We start from the raw sequence: 14,517 nt of genomic DNA, 5'->3' as shown, positions 1-14,517 counted from the left end.
GAAAGCAAATTCATGTAACATAAAATCTGTATCATGTAATTTTAAAACATATAAACTGGGAACAATTTTAATGATTTCAGAAATTCAAAGATTGCTTTTTGCTATTACTTATCTTCTCTCAAAGAGATTCTGTGCTACAAATAAAATAATAAAGCATCTTTGATTGTTGAAAGTGAATTGAAATTCTTTTTTAGGCAAATATTTTCAGTCAAGAAAAATAACTGTGTTTTATTTAGTTTGTTTGAAGTTTGATTCCTTTCCATTATGGAAGAGTGATTACAAATGATTCTTACAAAGGTCACACAATCAAATCATTATTTTTCTTTCAAAAACACACCTCTACAAGAGATAACAAAATGAGAAACCAGTCAAGGATAGTAAATTACTTTGTTTACTTCCTGGAATTTATATGAGAAATATTTGATTTGCCCACATCCCAGTTAATTTATAAAGGAAGTAAAACAATCACACTCTAATATCCTATTGTTTGGAATGGTTTTGAAAATACCTAATGTTTTAGCTTGCTTTCCATCAAGTAGTTTTGCATCCCTTATAAGATTTTGCTATGCCATGGAGTCTGTGACATACACTTTTTAGGCCCATTCATTTTCTCCATATATAGAAAGATGAGTTACATGTAGTGGACTGGATAAAAGCTAGAACATAACAACAATGGCTTTTAAGGGACCAGGTTTCAGATTTTGACTCTCTATTTACTTCCTGTAAATGAGGATTGTGGGTGAGTCATTTAATCTTTAGCTTCTTTGTGCTTGTGGATAATGGGTTTTTAAATTCACTCAATTCCATTCTTTTTGATTCAGGCACCAGGAAGGTAGCATTCATTTCTGACTTCTCTAATCTTTTTGCTTATCCCGTCACTTATTCATCACAAGAGAGGGTAGAACTGACTCTGTAAGTCCAGGAAAGCTGGTAGTGATGATATTCCAGCCCCATAGGATAGACCTCACCATTCTAACACACTGGAGGGACCACCCGTGCCCCTCTCAATCTTGGACAAAGTGAATCTTATGAGATCAACTTGGTTGTTTACATATAGACGTTGTCATTTTTAATTTTAAAACTACACATGTAATGTACAATTCCTGAATATAAATTCCACAAACTGCAATAGCAATTAGATATGTTTTCTAGAGTTGTTACTTGCCTCCAATGCAAAGATCTTCAAAGTGAAGTCTAAAAAAAGTCACAGTATTCTCATCTTACTTTTCTTTCCTGATTAGTCCATTTACAATTTTTATTTTCCTTCTATTCAGGTTCTTTCAAAGTCCAGAAGTAAATTTAAAACTGTCCTGTGGAAAGCATAAAAGGTAACCTGTGTCTGTAGCTGAGGTGATTCTTTTGCCTACGAGTTGGTGGCAAAATTTTGACCTTATGAATTGATTAAATAAATATGAACTTTGAGGTAAATAGAGAGTCTTAGGAATTTAATACATCATAAAATGACCTTATTTAGAAGAATAAATAACATAATAAATACAGCCAAGAAGAGAAACACATCACCCTGCAGTGAAGGCATCCATCTAATAATTTGACTTTTTGGCATAATTAAAAGTCATCAGATGGAGTAGAACACTGATAAAGTGTTACAAGTTTCAGCTGATAGAATGCATGTATACCCTTTTTCAAAATATTTAATCAACAGCAGTTGTCATTTTTTATTCAATATCTACTGGAAGCATAGTAGAAAAATATTATTGCTCTCCTTTCCAAAATGGAGACAATTTTCCAATGGCATTTAACATATTTTAAAACAATAATTGTCTCATATACTAAAAGTTTTTTAACTAGGACAAAATAACTAAAATTTAAAAATCAATATCACAAATGTTTTAAGGTAGTGAAATAAGTGGAGTTGTACTGTAGTGAAAACTACCAGTCACCACTCAGGATAGGTCACATGAGGATGAAGAGAAACCAAAAGGAAGGGAAAGAGGAGAACAAAAATAAATGTTTGTCCTGGCTAAAGTGTCACTTAGACTTTTTTGGGGATGCTGAGTTCTATCTGACTTTGGCATATTAGTTAGCTTAACCTCTACATGTATCTCTCCTCAGCTTTAATGCCTTAGTGAGATAAATAGAGTTAAATAACTTCTGAGCATTCACAGAATGCTATAAATTACTTTTGCTAATAATAGTGTAGGTGAGTACCTGGTCCAGAGGGGGTTAAATCAAGGGCGTGGGAGCATTCCTGCTCTGGGTAGAAGAAATGTCAATGGTGTTACTGAGTCCAAATGTAATGCAAACTGCCTAAAAGAAATAATTAAACATTGTTATATGAATTACCTAAAAACTCCACCCTTCTGAAGAAAAAAATAAATTAAGCAATGTGAGTGCTGTTGGCAACTAGGTGATTATATAGGACATGTGATTTGTTATTATTTGGATTAAGAACAAATTGTATGTGTGTAGTGTTTTAACTACTCAGGAAATACTATGACTCTGAAAGGTTATCACACAACTTGTAGGGACGTGTTAAAATAGTGACAATCACAAACTGAGGAAAAAATGAAAATACTTTCTTTTATATTGTAAAATACTAAAGCACCTTATTATAAAATTTCTCTAAATGCCACCCCTCATCTGTCAGTTCATTGTACTGTGGTGGCTTGTGTGTTGTGATGCTGGAAGCTATGCCACTAGTATTTCAAATGCCAACAGAGTCACAGGTGGTGGACAGGTTTCAGCAGAGATTCCAGACCAAGACAGACTAGGAAGGACCTGGTGATCTGCCTCTAAAAAGACTGTCCAGTGAAAACCTTATGAACAGAGGTGCAGTATTGTCCGATATGCTGCTGGAAGATGAGCTCCTGAGGTCAGAAGGAACTCAGAATGCAACTGGAGGAGAGCAGCCTCCTCAAAATAGAGTCAACCCGAAATATGGAGATGAAATAAAGCTTTTGAAAACTTAATTTGCTGACGTGGCATGACTCATAACGGGAAGAAACAGCTACAAATCTCCACCAATAATCAGAACATGGAATGTATGAACTATGAATCTAGTAAGATTGGAAGTGGTAAAAAATGAAATGAAACACATAAAGATCAATAATCCTAGGCATTAGTAAGCAGAATTGGACTGGAATTGCCCCTTTTGAATCAGAAAATTATATGACCTATTATGCTGGAAATAATAAATTGAAGAGGAAAGATACCACATTCATCATCAAAAGGGGTATTTAAAGATATATCCTGAAGTACAATGTTATCAGTGATAGGATAATATTTTTACTCCTACAAGGAAGACCAGTTAATGTGGCTATGATTCAAATTCATGCACCAACTACTAATTCCAAAGATGAAGAAACTGAAGATATTTACCAACTGAAATCGATGAAACGTGCAATAAGATGCATTAATAATTACTGGTGATTGGATTACAAAAGTTGGAAACAAAGTTCAAGGATTGATAATTGGAACATATGGCCTTGATAATAGAAACAACGCAGGAGATAACATGATAGAATTTTGCAAGATCAACCATTTATTCATTGCAAAAACCTTTTTTTCCATAACATAAACAGCAACTATACATGTGGACCTCACCTGATGGAATACACAAGAATCAAATTGGTTATATCTGTGGAAAGACAATGGAAACACTCAATACTGTCAGAACAAAGCCAGTGCCGACCCCAGAACAGACCATTAATTACTCATATGCAAGTTCAGATTGAAGCTGTAGAAAATTAAAACAATTTCATGAGAGCCAGAAAACAACCTTAATTACATCCCACCTGAATTTAGAGGCCATCTGAAAAATAGATTTCATGCACTGAACACCAATGACCACATGACTTGTGGGATGACATCAAAGACATCTACATAATGAAAGCAAAATGTCCTTAAAAGGACAGGATAGTGAGAAAAGACCAAAATGGTTGTAATAAGAGACTCTGAAAGTTGTTCTTGAACATAGTGTAACTAAAGCAAACCAAAACATTATTAGCATTTCTTAAGCTGAAAGAACTGAAGAAAAATATTCAAGCCTTGAGGTGACATATTGAAGGGCTCTATGTGGGCAAAATGGGAGCTCTGGTAGCATAGTGGCTAAGACACTTGCCTGCTAACCAGACGGCTGGTGGTTCAAACCCACCAGCCACTCCTCAGAAGGAAGGTTGGGCAATCCTACTTCCGTAGTGATACTGCCTCGGAAACCCAAGGAAGGGTCGCTATGAGTTGGGTTTGACTCGACGGCACATAACAACAACTAACAACAACATGGGCAAAATATTAAATGACACAGGAAACATAAAAAACAGATACACAGTCACTATATCAAAAAGAATTTTAGGAGGTTGGATATGATTAAGAACTGATGGTATTGAAGGAAGAAGTCCAACCTGTACTTGGTGAAAATCAAGACTCCAAGAACTAACAAAATTCCAATTGAGATGTTTCAGCAGATGTATGCAATGCTTTGAGCACTCACTAATCTATGCCAAGAAATTTGGAAGACAGCTGCCTGGCCAACCGACTGGAAGAGATCCATATTTGTATTCATTCCAAATAAAAGTGATCTAACAGAAATTGAAAATAATCAAACATCATTAATAACACAGACAAGTAAAATTTTGCTGAAGATAATTCAAAACAGCAGCAACATTTTATCAACAGGAAATTGCCAGAAATTTGAGCCAAATTCAGAAGAGGATGTGAAAAAAGGGATAATATTGCTAATATCAAATGAATGTTTTCTGAAAGCAGAGAATAGCAGAATGATGTTACCAGTATTTTATTGATTATGCAATGGCATTAGACTCTGTGGATCATAACAAATTATGGATAACACTATAAAGAATGGGAATTCTGGAACACTTAATTGTGTTCCTGAGTATACTGTACATACACCAAGAGATAGTCTTTGCAATAGAAGAAATGGATACTTCATGGTTTGAAATCAGGAAAAGTGGGTGTCAAGGTTGTGTCCTTTCATCTTACTTATTCAACCTGTAGGGTAAGTAAATAATCTGAGAAGCTGGACTGTATGAATAACATAGCATCAGGAGTGGAGGAAAGCTCATTAACAACCTGCGATATGCAGGAAACACAACCTTGCTTGCCTGAAAGCCAAGAGGAATTGAAGCATTTACTAATGAAGATCAAAGATTTCACTCTTCAGTATGGATTACATCTCAATACAAAGAAAACAAAAGTCCTCACAACTAGACCAATAGGAAACATGATATATGGAAAAAAGCTTGAAGTTTTCAAGGATTTTGTTTTCCTTGGATCCACAATCAATGCCCATGAAGAAGCAGTCAAAAATTCAAAAAATGTATTGCATGGGGCAAATCTGCTGCAAAAGACATCTTTAAAGTGTTAAAAAGCAATTTTGAGGTCACTTTGAGGACCAAGGTGCTAGACCTAACCCATGGTGTTTTCAATTGCTTCACATGTAAGTGAAAGCTAGACAATGAATGTGTCATTGTTAGGTGCCATTGAGTTGGTTCTGACTCATAGCAACCCTATGTACAATAGAACAAAACACTGCCTGGTCCTGCTTCATCCTCACAATCCTTTCTATACATGAGCCTGTCATTGCAGATACTGTGTCAATCCACCTCATTGAGGGTCTTCCCTTTTTCACTGACCCTCCACTTTATTCAATATGATATCCTTCTCCAGGGAATGGTCCCTTCTGACAACACAACCAAAGTGAGACAAAGTCTGGCCATTTTAACTTCCAAGGAGCATTCCAGTTGCACTTCCTCTAGGACAGATTTGTTCATTCTTCTGGCGTTCCTAATACTTTCAGTATCATTAGTGAACATCACAACTCAAAAGCATCAATACTTCTATCTTCCTTCTTCATTGGCTAGCTTTCACATGTATATGAGGCTATTGAAAATACCATGGCTTGGGTTAGGTGTACATTAGTCTTCAAAGAGATGTCTTTGCTCTTCAGCATTTTAAAGAGGTCTTTTGCAGCAGTATTGCCCTGTGCAATAAATCATCTTTTTTTTTTTTTTTAATTGATATTTCCATGAGTGTTGATTGTTGTGGTAGTTAAGTTTGTATGTCAACTTGGCTGGGCTTGATTTAGTGGCTGGCCAGCTGGATGTCGTATTCTCCATGAGGAGACTGGTAATCAACTCCGTGGTGGAATTTACTGTGAGCAGCTGAGTAGCTGCCTTAGGAACGTGGTCTGCGTCCTGTATATAAGAAGAAGGCTTGGGGAACGGTCTCCAGCTTATGGCACGCTTGATCCCTGCATGTAGCCATTCCATTGTTCAGCAGTGTGCCATGCTCTGCCAACCTTGGGACTTTCAATGGACTTAAATTAATGGCCTGCTGTGTTGTCTGGTAACATCAGGATTGTGTCTTCTTACTTGTCAACCCTGGGTTTGTCAGCCTCAGCAGCCAGTAGTTGAGTCAAGAAAAGCCTCTAGCTTTAGTGAGCCAGGAGCAGGAGGCAGAGCTGAAGCCCAAGTTTGAGGGGCTTTCACCCAGCCCCGAGAGCCTGGCACTTTGAACTCAGACTTAAGCCTCCAAATTGTAAGAGAATAAACTCTTGTTTCTTCAAGTCATCTCATTTGTGGTATATTCTTGTCAGAGTAGTACTAGGTAACAGAAACAATTGTGGATCCAAGTAATATGAAATCTTTGACAACTTCAATTTTTTCTTCATTTATCATGATGATGCTTATTGCTCCAGTTGTGAGGTTTTTCCTTTTCATGTTGAGGCAGAATCCATACTGCTGACTGTAGTCTTTAAACTTTATCAGCAAGTACTTCAAGTCATCTTCACTTTCAGCAAGGAAGGTTGTGTCATCTGCATATTGCAGCTTGTTAATGAGTCTTCCTTCAATCCTGATGCTATACTCTTCTTCATATAGTCCAACTAGTCATATTATTTGCTCAGCATACAGATTGAATAAATATGGTGAAAGGACACAACCCTGACTCATACCCTTCCTGATTTTAAACTATGCAGTATCCCATTGTTCTGTTAGAATGATAACCTTTTCTCCATGTATTTATATATTTATTCTTCTCCATTTATTTCTCTTTTTCAAGGTGATGGAGCAGGTAAAGAAGAATCACTGGTCAAATTCTTGTCTCCTATTGCTTCCTGGAAAATGCTCCTCATGTGCAGCAAAAGCTGTCTATTGACAGAGATGTGTGTATGGCATTGATGCTGAACAGATTTCAATGGGGGTTTCCAGACTAGGATGAGCTACAGAAAAAGACCTAGTGATCTACTTCTGAAAATCAGCCAATGAAAACCCTATGGTTCACAATGCTTAGGGTCACCATGAGTTGACAACCACTAACAACATCAAGGGAGAATCATGATGCTGTGACTACTTTTGTTCAGATAATAAGTATACATACATACACATTATATATGTGTGTACATACTTAGTACCTGTGTACATGTTTAAAATCTTCCCTTTTCTTAAACCTCAATTCTTCCCTCCTTTCTCTATACAGATTTGCCTTTTAAAGTACAAGAGTCCCTGGGTTGTACCAAGGGCTAAATCCTTGGCTTCTAACCAAAAGGATGGAGATTCAAGTTAATCAAGTGAGAAGAAAGGCTTGGCAATCTACTTTCAAAAATCAGCCACTGAAATCTCTGTGGAGCACAGTTTTACTCTGATACATGTGGGTTTGCCATGAGTTGGAATCAACTTGATGGCAACTGGTTTTGTTTTGGTTTTAATTTAGATTATAAAATTCTCTATGGCAGACACCATACTACTATGTCTTCTCTGGCAAAACCTATGTTGAGCACTCAACATGCTAGAATAGTCCATTAATAAGAAGTCTTTTTTTTCTGGCAGTAAAAATGACACTTACTAATTGATCATTACTGTAGAACTGAAAGGGAGCTCTGATGGGTTAAGTGTTCAGCTATTAACTGAAAGGTTGGTTGTTCAAACCCACCAGCTACTCCAAGAAATAAAAATGTGGCAATCTGCTTCTGTGAAGATTACAGACTGGGAAACCCTATGGGCCATTCTACTCTGTCTTCTGGGGTCACTATGAGTAGGAATGAACTCAAGAGAAACAGTTAGAGAACTGAAGAGTAACTTGCTTCCTGAGAGAATTGTTTTTCACCTAAAAGAGATAAAGCTCTTTCTGGGCTTTTTCTGCTGAATCAGCACTTATAGAACTGAACTTGAAGAAGCCCAAAGCATTACCAGTCTCCATCACCCTAAGTTTTGTAGGTGTACCACACAACTACCTAGAGGCATTTCAATTAATTAGGCATGGCTGTCCCAATTAAGCACGAGTCCTCACTATTAAATATCATTAGACTTAATTTGGTGCCCTGGGAAAATTCTTGATCAAGCCCATCCCACTAGGGCAGGGCATGGTGTACTTAAATCCACAGAATCATACTCAGAACACACTGGTACAGTGATCCTCATAAAGTTCCAAACAGTATCTTTTGGGGACATAGCCCCTAGGTTTATAAAAACAAAGACATGAAACCTGGAAAGAACTTTGGAAATGTCATCAGTCTGATCCTTTCACTTTACAGATTAGGAAATAAAAGCCCACAGAGGTGAGGTTAATTAATGATAGAGATAAAACTAAATTTTGGGCCTCATGACTCTTTCAGTCAAGGACTCTCTATATGATACTGTGGTAATTAAGTTTGTGTGTCAACTTGGCTGGGCCTGGTTAAATGGCTGGGCAGCTGGATGTAATATTCCCCATGAGGAGCCTGGTAATTATCTCCATGGTGGAATCTACTGTGAGCAGCTCAGCAGCTATCTTAGGGATGTGGTCTGCTTCCTGTATGTAAGGAGAATGGTTGGGAATGGTCTCTAGCTTATGACACGCTTGAACTGTGCATGTAGCTGAGTCATTGTTCAGCAGCCTGTCATGCTCTGCCGATCTTGGGACTTCTAATGGACTTGAATTAATGGCCTGCTGTGTGGTTTGGTAACATCAGGACTATGCCTTATTACTTGTCAACCTTGGGTTTGTCAGCCTCAGCAGCCAGTAGCTGAGTGAAGAAAAGTCTCCAGCTTCAGTGGGCTGGAAGCAGGAGGCAGACCTGAGGCCCAAGGTTGAGGGGTTTTCACCCAGCCCCTAGAACCTGGCACTTTGAACACAGACTTAAAGCCTCCAAACTGTAAGAGAATAAACTCCTGTTTGTTCAAACATCCCATTTGTGGTATATGCCTGTCAGAACGGTACTAGGTAACCAGAACAGATACCATCATATATCCTAAAATAACTCAGTGACTGAAGAACATCTCTAAAGCTGTGACCTCTGAAGGCAGTTGTGCTGTTATTTTTGGTGCACTGGCCCTGGAGTTGGAACACTAGATTTTGAACTTCTGCTCTGTTTCTAAGCAGTGTTTTAACCTTAACAAAGTCAATCTTATTGCATTTTATTTCATTGTAAAATTAGAGACAATTTTGTCTATCTCATGAAGTTGTTGTGGAGGTTTAATGAAACATTGCATGAAAAGGTGTGTTGCAAATGGTAAGGCTTTCTATAACTATGTTAAACTGGAGACAAACTTTATTATGTTTAGAAAACTTACCTGTTATTGTTAGTTCCACTGCTACCACCATAACAACCACCACTCCAAAAAGGGATAGGGCCTCATCTTCTGACTGCCTCTAACATCACAAGAGGAAGAGAAAATCATCATAAATGACATTAGCTCAAGTCTTGTTCCCATGAAATGGAGGTCAGACATGCTGCCACCCTCCAACCTTTTCATCATTTCTGATACCAGCTATCTCTCCCACACTACTCTCCATGTCTCTACTGGATTCAATAATTTATTGCAATGGCCACACAGAACTCACACACAATACTCACGATTATGTGGTATATTAGGGAACCAACAGGTTACAACTGAGGTTCAGGAACTCTCAGGATACAATTCTTCAATCAAGACAGCCTCCCTTCTGCCATGTCTGTAGGCACACCACTCTTTGGCCCTTGACCTATCAGCCTGGCGTTCCCCCTGTTTGGGCAACTGTTACAAATCTTTTTTAGCTCTGCTTATAGGTGAACCTAGGTGCACCCCACTCTGCCAGCAAGCCTCCTGCCCAAAAGCACTCAACTTTCTTGCTCTGTGTACTGGCAAGCCTGCTGCTCTGTCTTGTGTTAGTCTTTTGGTTCCATTGACTCTATTGCCACCTACTCTCTGACATCTCTTTGCTATCATCACTCTACCATCATCACTCTATCATCATCATTTTGCCATCTCTCTACCATCATCTTAACACAGGATCTCAAGTTCAAGAACATGCTCCACTCCTGGCTTCTTTGTCTGGATGTTAGTAAGATTCCCCCTTCTGCTTCTGTTAAGGTTTATTTTAAGCCTAGCAGAATGACAAAACTGACCAATCCACACATTAAGGCTCCATACACCTTATTTTCATGGTCCCACATCCACAAGGGTATCAAGTACCTTATTTGCATTACCAACAAGCTATCCAATACCCTTAGTGGACCACAAGCACAAAATATTTATGTAGTTCCACCGAGTCATCTGGTAAGACACACAAATAACATAGCTAGAAGAGTCATACCATGTAATTCACTGCACAACAACTACTAAAATGCTCTTCTGTAAAGAAATGGAATAAATTATTTGGGGCAAATTAGGAAGATGATGTGTGAGTTGATAATTCACATCAAAACTCTCTGAATGGCCATTTAGGGTTACTGAAGCATGAGAGCCAGTCCACTGCCAGCTTTCCTAAACAGAAGATGTTGGAAGATAATCCTTATCTCCACACAAGAGCTCATAGTAAACTTCTATGTTGCTTTATTTATTAAGATGAAAAGGCAACAGAGAAACAAAGGTATTTGTGGAAGAAAATCTGCAGCATTATATAAAAAGAGATAAAGAAAAAAAAAATAATCTCAGGGAAAAATAAGAGGTTCAGGGAGCAAAAGAGAAAATAAAAACACCTGAAAAGTATTCTTAAAGAGATTAAAGATAATATATTCAAAAAAGTGAAATGAGATGAAAAAAATCCAGAGAAAAAAGAAAGTGTTCCTGGAAGTTAAAAAATTTTTGCTGAAATTTAAAAAAGGGAGAGGTTTGTGAGGGAAAGTAGACAAACTCTCTTATAAAACAGAATAAAAGAAATACTCTTAAGAAAAGATATGGAAAGATGAAAAAAAGATAATCAATCCAGCAATTGTACTTGCTCTGTGAAACTCAAATAATGAGTTTCAACAGAAAAATCAGAGAGATTATTACTATTTTTTTTTAAAGTAAATATCTCATTTCAGAAGAGCATGAATATTCAGTTTGAAAAAATTCAGAAATAACCAAGTACAATGAATGAAAAACATACAGCTAGGTACATCAATTTGAAATTTCAGAATTCTGAAGACAAATTCTCTCAAAGCTTATACGCAGAAAAAATGTATATAGTTCATGCACAAATTAAAGTGAATAAGACTTGCATTTGTCTTTTCAACAGCTACCCTGGATACTAGGAACCAACAAAAATGATGTATTTGAAGTTGGAAATGTGATATATATAATCCAGTCAATGTAGCAAACATGTATGGTGTCAGAAAATAAAACTATTTTCAAAGATTTAAGAACCTAGAAATTTAACCTCCACAGCAATGTTTACAAGCAGTTCTACAAAATGAAGGAAAAGACCAAGAAAAAGAAAGATATGAACTTGAGTATATAGTGTATCCAAACCAGAAGAAAAGATAATAAAAGAAGTCCCAGAAGTGCAACTGCCAAGCAAGCCCATGGAACGACAAGGACAGACAGAAGGAGGGGAAAAAAAAAAAAAAACTCTGAAAGAAACTCTTTGAGGGGGCAAAAATGAAACTATAAAGAATAAGTGATAAAGGAAGAGTGTGTTTCTAATTGAGAATATGATACAGGCAAGTGATTCAAGAACAAAAAGAGCAAATATCAAAAAATTTTACACACAAAAAAAGTAAAATGGATAATATTTATATAATGGTATTAATTTAAACACTACTATTGATTGGGAGCTCTGGTAGCATAGTGGCTAAGACACTTGCCTGCTAACCAGACGGCTGGTGGTTCAAACCCACCAGCCACTCCTCGGAAGGAAGGTTGGGCAATCCTACTTCCGTAGTGATACTGCCTCGGAAACCCAAGGAGGGGTCGCTATGAGTCGGGGCCGACTCAACGGCACACAACAACAACAACAACAACATTGATTTTCAATTACTTCTAAAAGCAGTCTATAAACAAAGAACAGAAAAGTTAATTATCCCTATAGAATGTAAACATATCTATGCTTACATTTGTTATCATCTTGTCAATGTAAGAATAAAATTATAAATGATAAAAATTGAGACATTTGCAGTCAGAAAAAAAAATTGTAGGCAATCATAAAATGAGTAATACCACATCTCAAAAAGTGGAGAGTCAAAAGATATTATCATTGAGGGGTTCCGGTAGGATGGCTGAACAGGCAGACAAACTAGAAAGACCCTCTTCAACAAAGAAAAGAGAAACTAATTAACACTGATACAGAAGATAATCCTGGAGCTCCGAGCTTTGAAAGGAAAGATACAGAAGTGGACTTAAGTCTAACTGGTAGAAGAACCTGCATGAAAACAGCAAAAAAAGGAGACATGCAGAGCTGAGGACTGTCAGCAATCCTGATGGCACAGACAGTTTGAATGTTTACAAGCAGTTCTACCATTCTGGATATTTAAAGCAACAGTGTTCTCTCAGATTCCAGGGACCTAAGAACAGGCTCCACTTGTCATGGATAGCAAAGATATAACAGACAATGAGGATTGGAGAGGTGTGATATTCCCCTTGTTACTCTTATATCCCACACGCTCTTGGTGAATGGAGGTGCAGCCATCCCTCATTCCCACTCACCTTCTGGGCTGGCAGGAATTCCATCCCAGTCTGGGTGCTCTGATGGAGCCTGGGTGCCCTGCCCTACCTTGCCAAGATTTTTTGTTTTTCAGTTTGTTTGTTTTAAAATTAGTCTCTCTCTCTCTCTTTTTTTTTTTTTTTTTTGTCCTTATTATTATTACTATTTCTTTTTCACTTCCAAGGTCCTAGTTTTTGGCTTTTTCTATCTCTTCTTTTCCTGTTTCTCATTTTTTTCTTTCTTTTGGTTCTCTCCACCCCTTGTTTTCTTTTTTGCACTTTCCCATTTTTTTCTTCATTATTCTCCTAGTCTACTTCTTTTCTCTTTTTCTCCCCTTCCCAAATATTGTGGGTCTTTTAAATTTTTTCCCCGTTTCCATTCATATTTCTTTTAGCTTTTTGAAATATTTCTTTAAATATTTTCTCTCCTCTATTGCTCTTCTTCTCTCTCTGTCTTATTTTTTTCTTTTTGATGACTGTTCTCATGTGTTTATGTGGTGTGTGTTTTTTGTCCTCTTGCTTTTACTTTTTTGATGGCTTTCAATTGCTGCTTTTGTCTAATTTAGTGGGAGACAGCCAGTGGGCCCATACACCAAACCACACCCATACGTCATGCAGCTTCACTTACTGAGTGATGACTACTACTTCCTTCTGCACCAACTGGCCAATGATGAACAACCACCAATAAGAGCCTGACTCACCCTTAACAGCTCTTCACAAACAGTTAACAGCAATCTGTGCAGCCACTCTCATTATCACATCCACCAGGAGACAGGTTGTGAGTTCATAAGTGCTTCCAACTGACGAATAAAGGAACATAGTACCCTGCTTACTCAGATACATCAAATAAATAAATAAATAAAAACTTGGGTTAATCACTCCAACATACAATCACAAATTAAATATAAATACAAAAAGTCACAATGTCTCAGACACAGGAGACCATCCCAGTCCACAAAAAGAAGCAAAACAAAGTGATGGAAACAAGGGAGCAGGATACAGACTCACAACACATCCCTGAAAAAGCAGCAGCATTGAAACTCCCTGATAAGGAATTCAAAAGAATTTTATTTAGGTGCCTTCAATTAGGGTTGAGACACAGATCAAGGAAAACACAGACAAACCCTAGAACAATTTTAGAAGAGAATACAACTGACTCATACTTATTGATAATTACACTGAATATAAATGGATTAAATGCATCACTTGAGAGACAGAGAGTTACAGAATGGATAAGAAAATGTAACCCATCAGTATGTTGTCTACAAAAGACACACCTTAGAGACAAAGAAAAAAATAGACTAAAAATCAAAGGTCAGAAAAAGATGTATCAAACAAATTGCAACCAAAAAAGAATAAGAGTGAAAATATTAATATCTTATACAATTGACTGTAAGACAAAACCCACCAGAAGAGACAAGGAAGGACATTATATGATGATTAAAGGATCAATTGAACAAGATATAACCACAATAAATATCTATGGACCCAATGAAAGAGTCCCAAAATACGTAAATCAGACTTTAACAGAATCAAAAAGACAAATAGATGACTCCACAGTCATAGTTGTTATTGTTGTTGTTGTGTGCCATTGAGTCGGCCCCGACTCATAGTGACCCCTCCTTGGGTTTCTGAGGCAGTATCACTACGGAAGTAGGATTGCCCAACCTTCCTTCCG

This window comes from Orycteropus afer, unplaced genomic scaffold (assembly GCF_000298275.1).
Source record: "Orycteropus afer afer isolate SDZICR_OR568_19922 unplaced genomic scaffold, OryAfe1.0 scaffold00023, whole genome shotgun sequence".
Classification (NCBI taxonomy): domain Eukaryota; kingdom Metazoa; phylum Chordata; class Mammalia; order Tubulidentata; family Orycteropodidae; genus Orycteropus; species Orycteropus afer.
The sequence above is the reverse complement of the archived record's forward strand: the minus strand, read 5'-3'. Positions refer to the sequence as shown.